Raw genomic sequence first — 17,227 nt, 5'->3', positions numbered from 1 at the left:
CATTAAAAATCAACAAGGCCCATAAAAAAGGTGGGGCATGGGGATATTTGGAGAAGAAAAGATCTGGAAACTGAAGAAAGGCAGGCATGGAGAACAGGAGGGCAAAGCATTTATGAACTGGCAAATAACCTATTGGGAAGGAAAGGTCCTACATGCTCTCTCCCTCCTTTCCAGAACATTCCTCCACCCCCATCCTGGCAAAGCCCTTACTTCTGGCTCTGGGGTACGCTATGACCTATCCCTGGCCAGAGCAGAACTAAACAGTTGATTGATGAAAATAAAACTCCTGTGATAAATTCTGGCCCTTCTCTGCAGACCTCAGTATCTCCAAGCATCAGCTTACCCTTTAACATTTTTATTATAACATGTATAACACACACATTCAAGCATATCCAACTTCCCCCTACACCCTCCCCCCTCTTCTAGCGACTGCCAGGCCCATCCGATGATGGAATGCATCCTCTGAGCCATGATTTCTTGCAAAACAATAATTACAAAACACTTAATGGCATTTCCAAATGATTATACATTTCATTTAAATATTTATCTTTTTGAAATTTGACTTATAATCTATAAGTAATTAGTTATCAGCCCAGCTACCGGGGTGACAGGTGGGTTCCTTAATTTTCTATGCAGTCGACAGGTTTTAACTCTGAAATTATTCTAGTCACAGCACACTTCAAAGGTCTAAATGAAAAAAAAAGTTAAATGCCTTAATATCTTTGAGATTTGCAAAGATATTTGAGGATTTGCTGAGGGATTCGGTGTAGGATGAAGAAAGTGTTTTGTTAGCAGGGAGACTAACTTGCATCTCCAATTTGAAAGAAAATGTGAAATCCAAATGCACAAAGATTATTTAGATGAGAGCGCCTTGAACAATCATTGTTCTCGCTCTGCATTCTGAACCGCTGAGTCCTACATTATACTGGTTCGGGGGGGTGGGGGGGAGAGGGGTGGGCATGCTTTCCCACTTCTGAAAGGGTAACCATGTAGCCACAAGTACAAATGCAAAAGGGGAAACTCTCATTATAGGGTATGTAAACTATAATTGAAGCTCAGACTCCTTCCCGGATCATTCCCTCCAGGTACATTTGCAAGCCCGCTGGTGTGCCAGGCTGGGTCACCCTTCAACCTTCCTGCTCTGCCTGGCCCACAGGAGGCTTCCAAGGTCCGTCCCCTCCCCCGCCCCACCAGTGCTTTCGCCTGCCACGTTTTCTGTGTTCGTCGGTCTCACAGTTCAGCTCCTCTTGGCACAAATCTCAGGTTTCTCCACCACGCCCCATGACACTGTCCCTGAAGGCCTGGCCCAATGCCAAAGGCACAGGGAGTCCTGAGCGAAGATTTGACTTGTTGATGGCATTCAACTTGGCTGATGGTCTTTGGAAATTACCTTTTGGCCAATGCCCAATGGTTCACTGCCATTGGTCGCCATCTTAGAAAAGCCAAATATAGTTGACCCTTGATTTTTAAAATAAATACAGTATGGTACTGTCGATGTATTTTTTCTTCTGATTTTTAAAAAAGATTTCATTTATTTATTTGAGAAATAGAGAGTGAGAAAGAGTGTGAGAGTGGGGAGGATCAGAGGGAGAAGCAGATGCCTGTTGAGCAGGGAACCTGATGTGGGACTCGATTCTGGGACTTCGGGATCATGAACTGAGCCAAAGGCAGTCGCTTGACCAACTGAACTACCCAGGTGCCCTCTCTTATGATTTTTTTAGTAACATTTTTTTCTCTAACCTAGTTTATTGTAAGAATACAGCACATAATAAGCATAACGCACACAAAATATGTGTTAATTAACCATTTATGGGAAGGGTTCTGGTCAATAGCAAGCTATTCGTAGTAAAGTTTTGGGAAGCCAAAGTTATATAGGGATTTTTGACTGCATAGGGGGTCAGTGTCCCTAACCCCTGTGTTGTTCAGGGGTCATCTGTACTAAAGAGTCATCCCACAGCATGCACATTACAGTTCTCACGGGTTCTTTAGGAGAAAGCTCCCGTGGAGCTTCCTATGACTCCAGCCACCACAAGAAGATTCTTTTAAAGTCCCAGTTCAGGGAGGAGCGGAAACAGCTTCATGGGCCCCGGATTCAGCACCTTTCATCACCATGCCTGCCCTTCATTATCCGCCCATGTCTTTCCTCTACTCCTCCTACCAAAGGACCAGGGCAAATGCCTCTGAGAAATGTACTTGGTTTTCTGTTATTTCAGCCTGGAGCCCAAGTCCAGAGAGTGGGAGGAAAGGAAGGGACTCAAGTCATGTGGTTTGGTGTCCATGAATCAGAGGGTGCAAAGGGTCACCGAACCAATCCAAGGACATAGAAACAAGTTTTGTGCCCCTGAGCCCTTTTTGCCTCCTGGCTTGGTTGACTACAGCCCAGTCACTCAGGATGTTCAGGGTGAGCACTGAACAGCCCCCCTCCCCTCTTCTCCAGAGTGGGCCTGCTGCAGCCACCCCATAACATCGGCCTCTCACCCTCAGCCTACCAACCGCTCCCTTCTGCTTTTGAACATAAGAGCAGTTCTCAATGTGCAGCTTCAGCTCCCTGGTACCTGGCCTCCTACTTTCATCTCAGCTTTGTGGTCTTGATCCCTGTTCCTCAGGACATGACTTCACATCTATTTTTTCCAGACTGGGTAGGATGGGCCCTGAATACCTCAGACTAGTCCAGGCCTCAGCAAAGCTATGACCCTGGGGTGGGGGGTGCTTCGGAAGAATCCATGGGATTTTCCTTTCCTGCCCAGAGCTCTTCTCCAATGCTACTCTGCCTTCCTATCCCACTTAACTCAAACCCTCCTTCTTATCTCCCTACCAGAACAGTTCTCTGGAGAGATCCAGATACCTTCATCTGTATTCTGATGCAAGCCAGGGTCACCCGACCCAGGGATTGACTTTAAATATGTTCTCCTGCCACAGAATAGAACTGTAAGTCCTATGGCGTGGGAGGGGGCTGGCTGTGCCAGGGCTGGTCACCTTCTGCTTGGGTGGGCCTCAGGCAGTCAAAGCAGGAGTGAAATTAAAAGCACTTAACAGCTAAGCACATGCTTGGCCCTCCTGAGAATCAGCAGGGATGTTAGAGACAGAACTCCCTAGTGTCGGCCATTAGCTGTCTGATTTGCAAGGCTGACTGAGCTATGATATTTGTGAATCCATTTAACAAATATCCGTAGCGATCCAACTATGTGCCACACAGGGTCTAGCCCAAGAGAATGCGCGGTGGACAAGCACACGAAATCCCTGCCCTCACAGAGCTTATATTCTAGAGAGGGAGATGGCCAACAAACAAGGAAAACAATTAAAAATATGACTCATGACAAAGAGACGAAGAGGAAGAGCAGTTAGAGGGCTACCGCCACGATCCAGGGGGAAGATGATGATGACTGGGGCCAAGGTGGGCATTGCAAAGGTGACAAGTACTTAATTCTGGACGTGTGGTAAAGATAGAACGCATGGGATTTGCTGGTGGACCCGACACAGGGTATGAGAGAAAGGAAGGGATCAAGAATGAGTCCAAGAGCTCTGGCCAGGGAACGAGAACAATGGACTTCTACTGGCTGAGATGAGGAAGACTGCAGGAGGAGCAGATTTGGGAGTGGCTGTGGGTGAGTAGGGGTAACAGCCAATTATTTATTCATCCATTCACCCACTACTTATTGGACTTGGCAGTGCGTTAGGGCTGATGGTAGAAGGTGAGTGATGAGTGACATGGGCCTTCCACTCATCACCCTAATAGCCCTGTTGGGATGAGGAGCCTTAATCCAATAACCATACAACAAATGCATAAAAATCAGCTGCTGAGAGGTCAACACAGGGGAAGAATGCAGATTTTGGAGGATACGTTGCAGGAAATGTAACTTAATCAGGAGGGGGATGCTAATTGGGGAGGGGGAGATCAAGGGGTGATATGAAGGATGAGGAAGAGTTAACCTGGTGAAAGGGTTGATGTGGGAAGAATATTCCAGTAAGAACAGTGTGTACAAAGTCCCTGTGATTAAAGGAAGTGTGGAGCACAGGACATCTGGGGAGGAGTAGAAGATACATAGGGTCTGGAGCATAGCAGGTAAGAGAGAGCATGGTGGGAGTAAGTGCTGGAAAGGTTGATGGGGTCAGGTCATGCAGGAGTCACGGGCCACATGCCAGTAATTTTCCATTATTTTAAAAGTAATGAGAGGTCATTAAAGTGCTTTTTTTTTTTTAAAGATTTATTTATTTGACAGAGATCATAGGTAGGCAGAGTGGCAGGCAGAGAGAGAGAGAGAAGAGGAAGCAGGCTCCCAGCTAAGCAGAGAGCCTGATGCGGGGCTCGATCCCAGGACCCTGGGATCATGACCTGAGCTGAAGGCAGAGGCTTTAACCCGCTGAGCCACCCAGGTGCCCCGGTCATTAAAGTGCTTTAAACAGAGGGATAAGCTGGTCCAATTTGCATTTTGGAAGATCACTCTGGCTGCAGAGTGGAGAATAGATCGAGGAGAACCCTGGAAATGGAAAGCCAGGAGGAAGGGATCATGAATCTCAGGGGAAGGATAGTGGAAGAGTGGAGGTAAATGGACAGATTGGCATCAATATTTAGAAGATACGAAAATCTGCAGTACTTTTCAATAACCTGGTATAGGAGATGAAGACAGAAAATAGCAGAGCTGTCATTTTAAACTGTGAATATAAAAAGAATGCAGGAGAGGAGTGCCTGGGTGGTTCAGTTGGTTAAGCGACTGCCTTTGGCTCAGGTCATGATCCTGGAGTCCCAGGATTGATTGAGTCCCACATCAGGCTCCCTGCTCAGCAGGGAGTCTTCTTCTCCCTCTGACCTCTCCCCTCTCATTCTTTCTCTCTCTCTTTCAAATAAGTAAATAAAATCTTAGGGAAAAAAAAAAAAGAATGCAGGAGATGACATTCAGGGTCCTGTACTATTATTAAGCAAATAGTTGTGTGTTCTTAGGGGGAAATGGAGCACATTTCCTCATCTGTGTTGCCTGGTACTGGTTCCTGGAATAAAATCCTTGGGCCTAAAGTTCTGCTATCAGGCTTGGGATATCTTGGGTAGAGTCATCTAAATCCAGTGGCAAAGCTAGGAAAGGGGTGGGATGGAGGGAGGAGTTATGAAAAGTACAACATGTAGAGGCAGACATGCCTGGGTCTGCATTTCAGAACGGCCACTGGCTAATTGTATGATGTTGGCAATATTCATCAAGTCTGAACCTCAGTGCCCTTGCCCATAAAATGAGAATAATAGCATAGTACTAACATCATAAGGCTGTCGGTGATGATTCCATGAACTAGCACATGCAAAGTGAATACCCAGGACTTGACATATCATAAATAAAGGGTGAATGTTGTTATTATTCATAAAAATGTTACTGTTTATGAGAGCTCTTTAGCACCTTGGTTTATAATCTACTTGTATCAGTTAGCTAATGCTGTGTAACAAATGTCCCCAAACTCATTGGCTTAAAATAATAATTATTCCCTCTCATTCTTGCTTCTGTGGATTAGCTGGGATACTGCTGCTCCAAGTTTGGCTCAATGGGGTGACTACAAGATTTGGGTCCAGCTCTGCTCCATAGGGCCTGGGACTCTGAATTCTCACTGCAGCTGCAGAAGCACAAGAGGACAAGCCCAAATGTGCAAGTGTATTTTGAGCCTCTGCAAGTGTCATGCTCACTAATAAATGATTCTGGAGAAGCAAGTCACATGGCCAAACCCAAATCCCAGGAGTAGATAAATCTACCTCACCGCAATGGGGAGCAAAACCACATGACAAAAGGTGTGGGTATAAGGACAATGAAGAATTAGAAACACCAGTTACTCAGTGGGTCATGTCACTCTTCAATGCCTTCTGGCGTTCCATGAGGAATCATTTAGGATCATCAAGGCATAGAAAAATGGCTGCTGAGACCCTACACCTTTTTCCACTCTAATTTCTTCCATCTCTTTCTTCCTCCTACTTAATGTTTTTCAGGGCTGTGTGACTTCATATTCTTTTGAAAATATCCATCAACTTTGGATGGATATTTTTCTGTAGCTCACTCTGATGGTGAGCTACAGAAAACAACTCTGGCTGGTTGTATTGAAAAAGAAATTGAATGGAGGGTTATCATGCACCTCAGAAAAACTGGCAAGTAGTTGGAGAACAAGGCTGAGAACAGGATAGATCATAGGACGGCTCTGGGGACCCAGGTAGTAGAACCTGATCAATTCTCTTTTCTAGGCACTGATGCTGGGCTGAGGGAGCTCCAGGGGTCGGAGGTGCTCTTCCATCACTGTGCTTTGTGCTTGGAAATCAAAGTCTTGGCAGAGAGAGACCCACCTCTCTCTCTGGTCTGCATCATGGTTTACAGCTAGCAAAGACTGTCCATGATGAGGAAAAAGGAGGCTGGGACAGTGGAATGGGATGACCCAAAACAATCAGTGTCCTATTTCACGGGCTTTGTAGCCAGTGGGTGTGGCAGAATGAGCCTGGAGTAGAGGCAGCAGGCCAGATTTTATCCCCTGCTCTGCCCCAAACTTGCTTAGAATATGAAATCCAAGGTGGATTCATTCTTCTTTAGCAGACACTTCTGTGGTGCTTGCAACATCCCAGACATTGTTGTAGAACTCGACAAGTAGTAACTCAGCCATCCTTGACTTCAAGGAGTCATTAAGGAGGGGGACAGCATACCTGGCCTCACAGCTCCGTGTAGGGATTCGGAGAACAACAGGTGTAAAACACCTAGCACAACTCTGACATGCAGAAAATGTTCAGTATATGTAAATTCCCTTCCCCGAGCCATCTCCTATTTCTATCCTTCCGGAGAGCTCTATGAGACAGAAGCCTTCCTGAGGCTTCAGGTGTCACTCTGAGCTTCTGATCTTGACATTGGGAACAGTACCCCCTATAACAGCATTACCCAACTGCCCACCAGAACCCAAGAGGAGGTATGGGATGTTGTAAGATGCTGGGCATCTTCAGAGTAGACTGGTGTGTGACCTCAGGATGCCCTGCTATTGCCAAATTTGGTATTTATGATGCCAGGGAAACATTTGCTTCCTTTTCTATGCTCTTAGGAGTACTGTATTCCATTGTGATGATGGAAATGTTCTCTATCTGTGCTGTCCAATATGGCAGCCAGTAGCCACCTGTGGCAACTGAGCTCCTGAAATGTGGTTAGTTTTAATGGAGAACTGAATATATATTTAACTTTAATCATTTAAATTTGTGGCTAGTGGCTACCAAATGGAGAGTGCAGCTAGAGTTTTTGATGCAATGTCAGGGTCCCCTATGGGACCCTGACACCTGGAGTGGGGTGGAAGGATGGCGTTTTAGAGAAGGACTTGATGTCTCACTTTCCATCCCTATGAGGCAGCTGCAGGAGGGTCCATGCCCTGACAATCCCTGAGCCCTGGCTTCTGCTCACCTCTCCACCCAGCTTTTCTTACTCCCCAGTGACAACCTCAGGCAGCTGACTGATGCCTTGGGCAGGAATCATCCTGCTTCAATCCTGCTCAGGCTTCTCACAATAAACAGACCCAAAGGTTAATGGAGGTGAGGTAAATGGGAGACACTTGAAGAATAATTAATTAATCTGGGGTTTCAGTTGCCCCAGAGTGACTCATCCCTGCAGAACCACCTGTGTCCTGCTTGATTTCACAGCTTGCAATCTACAAAAGAAGAACAACAGAAATTCCATATAGACCAATAATAATATTTAGAATTACAGAATGTCACAAAGCTGGAGGGAACCTTCAAGAGCATCTGGCTCTACATGCTTATTTAATGAAGGGGGGAAACTGAGGTCTAGGGTGGGCAGCCTTCGAGGCTGGCTCAAGTCCCGTAGGATGGGGTATGGCAAAGGAGGCTGTTTCAGTCTCGCACCCAAGCTGAAGAGGCTAAAGTGTGGGTCCCATGGGATTCCAAAGGACTAAGCAGGGGTATAAGCAGATAAGTGCATCCAAGGCGGGTCATCTGAGCAGGGCGGGGGGAGCAGAGTTGGGAAGCCCGGGAGTCCGAGCAGGGGAGGAAGAGGTGAGCCACAGAAGTAGGGACCCACATTCTGGACAATTAGCAGAACCATCTCTAGGGCTGTTCTGGTCTATTCAGGCTGCTATAACAAAAATACCATATGCTGGGTATTGTGGGTATCTGGGTATCTCACAGTTCTGGAGGCTGGGAAGTCCAAGAGGAAGACACCAGCAGACTGGATGTCTGGTGAAGGCGCGTTTCCTGGCTCTCAGAAGGCAACCTTTTCTCTGTGTCTCCATATGGTGGAAGGAGGTGAGGGAGCTCTCAGGGTCCCTTTTATAAGGACAGTATCCCATTTATGAGGCTGTACCCTCATGACCTAATTCCCTTCTACAGGTCCCCACTCAGAACACCATCCCCTTGAATGGGGGGTGGTTTTCTGATTATTGGAGGGCACACACATTCAATCTATAAAAAGAACCCACAGCAAAACTTTTCTGGGTGGTTAAGGGTCCATTTCTTGAGCAACTGGGACCCATTTGAGAACCCAAGGTGTGACACAGGATAGAACATGTTAGGACTTCACCCCACTTGCTGGTGGTAGTGGCCCAAGGCTCATTCCCAACTTTTCTGCCGATCTCTGCAGTGCTTCCAAGACCGTGTCACCCTAGCCAAAAATGACACATATTTTGAAACCACTTTCCCATCTAGAGCTGTGTTTGACAGTATGATAATTATAATAATAGGTGTTATTTATTGAGCACTTCTTACGAAGGGTCAGGCATAGCGTTAATGGTTTCCTAAGTCATTATGTCACTTGATTCCCATGACAACCCTGTCAAGTAGACTTCCTTCTACCCATGTTACAGATGAGCTAACAGACTTAGGAAGACAGAAATTTTTAATCCCAGGTGGCACAGATCTTAGGTGGCAGGGAGAAATTTGAGCTCAGGTCTGTCTGGCTTCAGAAGTCCATCCTCTTGTAAGCAGGACAGTCTCCCTGGCTCCATTTGACAGACTTGAAAGTTGAAAGGTCGCATGGCAGCCTGGGAATATAGTGCTGGGCAGCAGCCCAGGGTCCTCTCAGTGCTGAGCTCTCTGTGTTTCCTTCAAAGACTGCGTCTTCCTGGGTTGAGGATCATTTTTCTCTTGTGACCAGGTGACTTCACAATTTATTTAATTTGGCAGGCAGGGGGATGGTCTCCCCCCCGGCAGTCTCAAGGGCCACCTGGACAGTGAATATTGATTTGGGGGATTAGGAGCATGGTCTCCTCTCTGAGTCCTTTCTGAAAGCACACCACTTCCTGAGCAGCATACTCAGTTAAATTTCAGTGCCTTGTCCTTTTGGTCAGCTCCTTGTGTGTGAAGGGAGGTGGCTCCCAGCAGACAGCAGGGAAAGGTTAGGAGCTCCACACAGCATCCTCGATGAATGTTGGGGGCCCACTCCAAATGCATGTCTGAGCAAAGAGCACTCCTGCCTGATTAATAGGCACATGCTTTCCCTTGATGGGAGCTGGGCCCACGGAAGGGACTGTTAATCATCTCTCCTGGGTGTCCTACATGGGAGGACAGGCTCTCAGGGGCAGGGCTTCCATGTCTTAGATGCTCAGGGAGGCCATGCCACAGCTTCCTATCCAGGATCCTACCCAATGTCCCTGGGAGGACTAGGATAACCCTAACTGGCGGCTTGTTCCCTGCCCCTGTCACTGTGTGGTTCTTTCTGGTCCTTTCAGAGATAGAAGCTCAGATGCCACACTTGGGTGGTGTCTTCTGCCCTCGGGGTGGGGGTAGGAAGTGGCAAGAGGCTGAATATGCCATGGGGGCTGGATTTCCACTGAGGTCAGAGGACTTCACCCCCTTTCCCGAAGGAATAAAAAGAGAGAACACTGTCTTTGGTTTGTTTTCATTTTGTTTGGCTTTATTGTGGTAAAATACGTATAACGCAAAATTTACCATGAGTGACATTTAGTACATTCACAATGTCGGGCAGCCATGACCTCTAGGGGCAAGATATTTCTATCACCTCAGAAGGAAACACATCGATGGTCACTCTCCATTCCTTCCCATGAGCCTCAGGCCTGGATTACCACTACTCTGCTTTCTGTCTCTATGGATTTGTATAATCTGGACATTTCCTACGAATGGAATCAAATATGACCTTTTGTGTCTGGCCTCTCTCACTTAGCCTAATGTTTTCCAGTTTCTTACATGTCAGTAGTTCATTCCTATTTTTATGGTTGAATACTATTCCACCATTCCATTGTGTGGTTAAGGTAAATTTTATTTAACCATTCAGCTGTTAATGAAGTTTGGGTTGTTTCTACCTTGTGGCTTTTATAAACAATAATGCTATGAACATTTATGGAAAGGAAGAACACCATTTTATCTGTTTGAGACCCATCCAGTTAGTTCTGTGTTGTTAGCTCTAGCCACATGTGGATATTTAAATTGAAGGTAATTAAAGTGAAATAAAATTAAAAGTTCAGTTCCCCAGTTGGACTGATCACATGTCAACCCCTCAAAGCGACAGGCAGCTAGCAGTGACCATATTGAATAGCATAGACACAGGGTATTTTCACCATCACAGAAACAGAAATGGTAAACTTCTCTCTAAAATGTACAATTGAAAATGACCAAAGGAAGTCAATGGGTACACATTTCTAGTTATAAAATAAGCAAGTTATGGGGATGTAATGTATTGCCAATCCTAAATTTCCTATGTGAAAGGAGTTTTACTCCAACAACTCCCCCTAGTTGGAAATATCAGGGAGCAGACTCCCACAATCAGGCTCGCTGCCTCAAACCTGGGGGTCCTTCTCAGTGTCTGAGGCTGTCCCCTTCCGGAAGAGCAGGGAGACAATGCAATGGTTGAGACATCTGGTGATGTTTCTCGGTGGCTTGAGGGGAAAGGGCCTGCCTGGGTCACCAGGCCAGCCTCCTGGCGGCTGGGAAAGTGGGTGAACAGCGCTGACCCAGCACTGTTTAGTCAAGCAGGCACAGGCAGGAAAGCAACCAAGAAACAATTGAACTGCTTCCTGTTGTGGTGCAGTCTCAGACACCCCACAGGGGGCCCCGAATGGGCTTTTAAGCATCTGGGGGGAGCACGGCCTTCTGGAAAAGTGGATGCACTCAGGGAAAGATTGACAGACCCCTTATGGCAAGTCCCTGGCCCTCCCCCAGAGGAAGGACAGGAAAAGCAACCATGTGGGTAACAGGAGTGGGGACTGGGCAGTCTGGGCGGAGGAGCAAAGAGATAGCTGCCCTGTGGCATTTCCAACTGAAAACAGCCTGCACCCCTGTCTTCCGCTCCGGGAGGCCACAGGCCACAGGAGAAACCCAGGCTGCTGGACAGTCTGGGGCCAGCCGTGGCTGGACCTCGAGAAATCAAACAATTTGCTCTCTTCTTGGAATTCCATTTTGCTCACGTATGTAATCAAGATCAACCCGGGGATGCATGAGATCATTGGTTTTAAGCTCTTTTTTTCCCCATTGAGGGAATTGTTTATTCAAATGGAGTCTTACAAAGAATAAAACAATTCTCACGAGGTATAACGCAAAAAAGAATAAAGCTGCTCTGATTAAAGATGGCAGTGACGGTGGTGGCGACGGTGGCTGAGCGGTGCCCAGAGCTCAGGCACCGCGCCCCAGCTGCGCCCAGGCTTCTCGTCCCCATGATTTCCCAGCTCTAAGTGCCCGTGATTTTAAAATAACATTTGCTCTCCTACCAGTTTGGGCGGGGATATTTTGGAGTCAGGGAAACCCTCGGTTCAAATCCCTCTTCTCCCCTCCCTTTTTAAAAATTTATTTGAGAGAGAGAGAGAGAGATCACAAGTAGGCAGAGAGGCAGAGAGAGAGAGAGAGAGAGAGAGAGAGAGGAGGAAGCAGGCTCCCCGCTGAGCAGAAAGCCCGATGCGGGCTCGATCCGAGCTGAAGGCTGAGGCTTTAACCCACTGAGCCACCCAGGTGTCCCTCTTCTTCCCTTTTCTTCCTTTTTAGTGCTTTGTGATTTGGAATAAGTAACTACCCAGTTGACCCTTACTTTCTTAATCTGTGAAGTGTATCAGTATTACTCTGCAGGAATCTTAGGAGGTTAAAATGCACCCCCGCATGGAGTCTCACAACAGCAGGTACCCCTCATGTGTGTTCTGCTTTCCCCCATACAGCTTGGCCTCCTATGTCATCTCTCCTGGGCCCCCAGACCCTATCCAGGCTCTGTCCTGTGCAATTATGGGCCAGGCACAATGCTGGGTAGTCAGTAGTGGGGACTTAAAGATAAATAAGACAGAGCCAATGACTTCATGGAATTCACAGACCAGAAACTGATAATTACCACACAGATGATTAAGGAAATGGATATGTTAAAACCTAGATGCAGGACTTCATAGTTATCATGATTAATGTTCATTTTATAGCTCTAGGCTAAGTCTTCTGGCTTGTTTTGAATCTTATTTCTGTTGTCAGACATAATAGCTATCTCATCTTTCTTTCCTTTATCTGCAAGTGTAACCAACATAGTTTCTGTAACTTTCCAATGTCATGACCAAGATGGTGGCAAGAACTGGAACCAGAGTGAAAGCAGAGCTCTCAATCATTCTCCCAAATTAATTCTAATGTGTGCATCAACCCTGTGGTTGTTCAGCCAGTTCAAAAGTCATCTTTCCTTCCTGTGCACACTCCTACACCTTGTTATTTTATAATACTTGGTAATAAATTTATTTTTGTATGCACACTCATAATTTTACATGCATGCATAAATATAATGGTTTCATAGACACATATATCAGCATACATGCACATTATTGGGTTTATTGGTCAATGTTCTTCATTAATCTTACATACCTTATCTTTTTTTTCCAATAGTAACTCAAGAATCCCTTTCACGAAGATGGCACTGAAGGGGAAGAAGGAAGCTCCTACCCCCTCAAAGTTGGAGCGAAAGCAAAGGCTTCAAAGGTCAAGAAAGCGGTGTTGAAAGGCATCCACAGTCACAAAGAAAAGATTTACATCACCTATGGCCCAAAGACCCAAGTCACTGTTTTTCCAAGGGCAGCCCAAATATCCTTGAAAGATCACACCCAGGAGAGAAACAAGCTTGATCCCTATGTCATCATCCTCAAATTCCCCCTGACTACTGAGTCAGTCATGAAGAATATAGAAGACAGCAACACATTTGTGTTCATTGTGGAGGTCAAGGCCAACAAGCACCAGATCAAGCAGGCTTTTCAAGAAGCTCTATGACATTGATATAGCCAAGGTCATCACCTTGATCAGACCTGATGGCAAGAAGAAGGCATATGTTCAACTGACTCCTGACTACGATGCTTTGGATGTTGCCAACAAAACTGGGATCATCTAAACTGAGTCCATCTGGCTAACTCTAAATATAAATTTTTCACCAAAAAAAACCCAAAAAACAAACAACAAATAGTAACTCATGAAAATCACTCCAGCTTGGAACTCCATCTCATAGGTAACCTGTCATAGGTCTAATGCACCCTGTTAAATATTTGCATTAACAGGCTGTCCTATGAAAAATGTGCCATAATTTATTTATCTATTCCTCATTGACAGGAATTTCCTTTTTTTTTTCTGTACAAGCAATAAATATTCTTGTATATATGTCCTTACATACAGGTGCTTTCATTTTTGTGAGATAAACTCTGAGAAATGAAACACTCCTAATTTTAATATCTTAATTTTAATAGATGCTGCCAGATCACTTTCCAAAATAGCTGTCATCAATTATAGTTCCACATAGAAACCAGCGGAAGGCATTTCCAGTGTTTTAATTTTTACTTACCTGATAGCGATAAAGTGATGGCTCATTGTTACTTCTTTTACTGAAGTATAATTGACATATAACATTGTATTAGTCTCAGGTGTACAATGTAATGATTCAATACTTGTATATATTGCAAAATGATCATCCCTATAAACCTAATTAACATCAGTCACCATGTATAGTTACAAAATTTTGTGTGATGAGAACTTATAATATCTACTCTTTTAGCAATTTTTAATTATGCAGTATAATCATATTAACTATAGTCACCATGTCCTACATCACCACTGCTACTTAAATTTACATTTCCCTGACTGTTTCAGAATTATATATATTTACTGTTTGTTGATCATTTAAATCTGCTCTCTTGCAGATTATTGTCTTCTTAGTTTCTTTCCTTATTTTCCTATCAGTTGTTTGTCCAATTCTTGTCAATTTGTATAAACTCTTTACATATGATAGATTTAACCCTATCTATTGAACTGCAAATATTTTCCCAAACCTATTTTTATGTATTGACTTAATGTTTAGTACCTCTTACTGTATGTAAGCTTTTGATCGCTCTGCTCTGCTTTTAAAACTTCTGGTTTTCTAGGGGCACCTGGGTGGCGCAGTTGGCTGAGTCTTCGACTCTTAGTTTTGGCTCAGGTAGTGATCTCAGGATTGTGAGATTGAGCCCCATGTCTGGCTCTTTGCTCCACACAGAGTCTGTTGAGATTCTCTTTCCCTCTTCCTCTGCCCCTCCTGCTCATGCTCTAGCTCTCTCTCTCTCAAATAAATAAATAAATAAACTTCTGGCTTTCTAGCATCAATTTGGAAGGTCGCTTTGTCTCTAGATTAAAGATACACACTCTTGGATGTAATTTTTTTTTCTCATTTTAAATCATTAAACCATCTGAAATTTATTTATTTATTTATTTGTTTGTTTATTTATTTATTTTGAGGAGACTGACTGCTTTATTGCTTTGCAGGTGAGGGCAGGGGCTCAGGAGCTCTTGGTGGGGCGGGCCTGCTGCCTCTTCACCATCACAGGCTTCTGGCTACGCAGGATGGCACGGGCTCCGCGAATGGCAGCCATGCGCAGATCTGGGTGGCTCTTGTTCTTGCGGATCATGTGCGGGACACTGCTGAGGGTGGACCTGGCGTTCTCGTTGATGGTGGTCCGCACGTAGGAGGTGGCAGATTTCTGGCCGGATTTGCGTTTCCTGACCACCACCACGCCCTTACCTCAGTCGCCGGCTCCACGGTCGGGGGGGTGAATCAGTCCGTTCTAGCAGAACGAGTTGTGGGCTTTCAGGTTGTTGGGCTCAGTGCTGTACGTCTGCTTGTTCCTCTTGATCCAGAAGCTGGAGCAGTTCCGCAGGACCATCCGCGGCAGGTGGGCGGGCATGGCGGCGGCTCCTCTCGCTAGGGCAGCCGGAGAGGGAAAGAGCTGAAATTTATTTTTGTTTTTATTTCTCACAAATTGAAATACCAACTTTATTGTTTTATTTATTGCTTATTTTATAATCTATTTCTGGATTTTTTTTCTCATCTAAATATTTTTTATTTATTTTTATTAACACATAATGTATCATTTGCCCCAGGGCTACAGGTCTGTGAATCATCAGGCTGACACATGTCCCCGTAGCCCGGACCCTCCCCAATGTCCACACCCCCCACAAACCCCTGCAACCCTCAGCTTGTTTTGCAGGATTAAGAGTCTCTTATGGTTTGTCTCCCTCCCCATCCCGTCTTGTTTGTTTCATTTTTTCCTTCCCTACACCCACAACCCCCTACCCTGCCTCTCAAATTCCTCATATTATATTTCTGGATTTTCTATTCTGTTTCACAGACCTATTTATTTACATTTATGGAAGTAACATACTAATTTGTTTATAGGAACTTTATAGTATGTTGTGTGTGATATTTGGTAAGGGAAATGCTCACTCTGTTTCTTTTTTTTTTTTAATATACCAAATATATATATAGTCTCAGACATTTTTTTAAAATATAAACCATAAGATCATTTTATGCAGTTCAAATAATCCTATTGGGATTTGAATGGGAATTATACTATATTTACAGATACCGATTCTGGGAAAATCAAATTGGCATGATACCAAGTCTCTCCATCTGAAAATATTTTATCTGTCTCTGTTTGTTCTGATCTTACTTTAAAGTTATGTTTTTTAATGAAATCTTATAATTTTCTTCATGTTGGTCTTTTCCTTTCTTATTAACCTCATTCCTTAGCATTTTCTAGTTTGTGTATGGAACACTTTTTTTCATTTTCTTTGTCATACACTTTGCTGGAATAGAAGCCATTGCTTTTTGCATATTTACCTTGTATCCTGCTACCTTAACAAATTCTCTTATACACTTTGGTAAGTTTCTAATAAGAGCCTATTGAATTTTCTAGAAATTCAATAATCACATCAGCATAAAAAGAGGACATTTTATCTTATCTTTTCTAATGTTTATAATATTTTTGGCTTATTTCATTTACCAGAATGAAATACTTGTGTAATTATAATAAAAGCAAGCATCTCTGTCTTGTTACTAACTTCCAATCTAAATATTTTTAGGCATTTTGCATTTAGATCAACAGTGGCTTTATTTTTTGTTGTATTTGTGTAACCTAGTATTTAATTCTTTGGTGCATTTATTATAATTAAGTCATTATTATATTCATATTTCAGTAATGTAGTTCACTATTCCACTTAGGTTTTACAGACTTGATATCAAGTGTTCTTTAAACATTTACTGATGGGATCACATAATCTTTCCATTCATGTATTGATACACTGGATAATGTTAATAAACTTCCAGATATGGAGCTAGTCTGCATTCCCTGAATAAACCCTACTTTAGTTTGGCCTATTTTTCTTTTGACGCATCATTAGAGGCTACTCACTAATAGTTTAGATTGACTGTTCCCTTCTAGAGACATATGTGAGATTGGCCTATGCCTTTAATAAAATAGTCTCTTTTTCAGTTTTTGATATTAAAGTTGTGCTGTCATCATAAAATAAATCAAGAGAGCTCTCCGTCTTCTCATAGGGTCAAGAGTAGGTTATCTGACACTGACCTGCTGTGTCAGTTTCAGATAAAAACCACTTGTGACTTTATCAGGTACTGATTATTTACTAAGTCATAGTTGTCACTTTTGCAATTCTTCTACCATAATTGCTATTCAAGTGTTCTGCTTCCTCTCTGGTGTCCATTTTGGTAATTTGCATTTTCTAGGAAATCATCCATTTCTTCTAGATTTTTAAAATCATTGCCCCAGAGTTGCATATATTAATTTCTTGTATTTTAATTTTTCTTGCATTTGTGTTTTTGCTTACTGTTACGTTACTAAGCTCTTTCTTCCTTAATCAAATTTGTGAAGACATATTTCATGATGTTGTTGTTTTCCAACTATTTGGCTTTAGACTTATTTTCACTCTCTCTTATTTGAAATGTTTTCCTATTTCTTTAGTTTCAACTTCTGTCTTGGTGAGTTTCCTATTCTAGATTTTTAA

At 43.8% G+C, this 17,227-nt stretch overlaps 1 pseudogene; it reads right to left on the bottom strand.

Annotated features, from left to right (window-relative positions):
• Positions 1-14,705: 14,705 nt before the first annotated feature.
• LOC123951109 lies at positions 14,706-15,147 on the bottom strand (annotated as a pseudogene).
• Positions 15,148-17,227: the final 2,080 nt, after the last annotated feature.

Source organism: Meles meles, chromosome 9, assembly GCF_922984935.1.
Source record: "Meles meles chromosome 9, mMelMel3.1 paternal haplotype, whole genome shotgun sequence".
NCBI classification, from domain to species: domain Eukaryota; kingdom Metazoa; phylum Chordata; class Mammalia; order Carnivora; family Mustelidae; genus Meles; species Meles meles.
The sequence above is the reverse complement of the archived record's forward strand: the minus strand, read 5'-3'. Positions and strand labels throughout refer to the sequence as shown.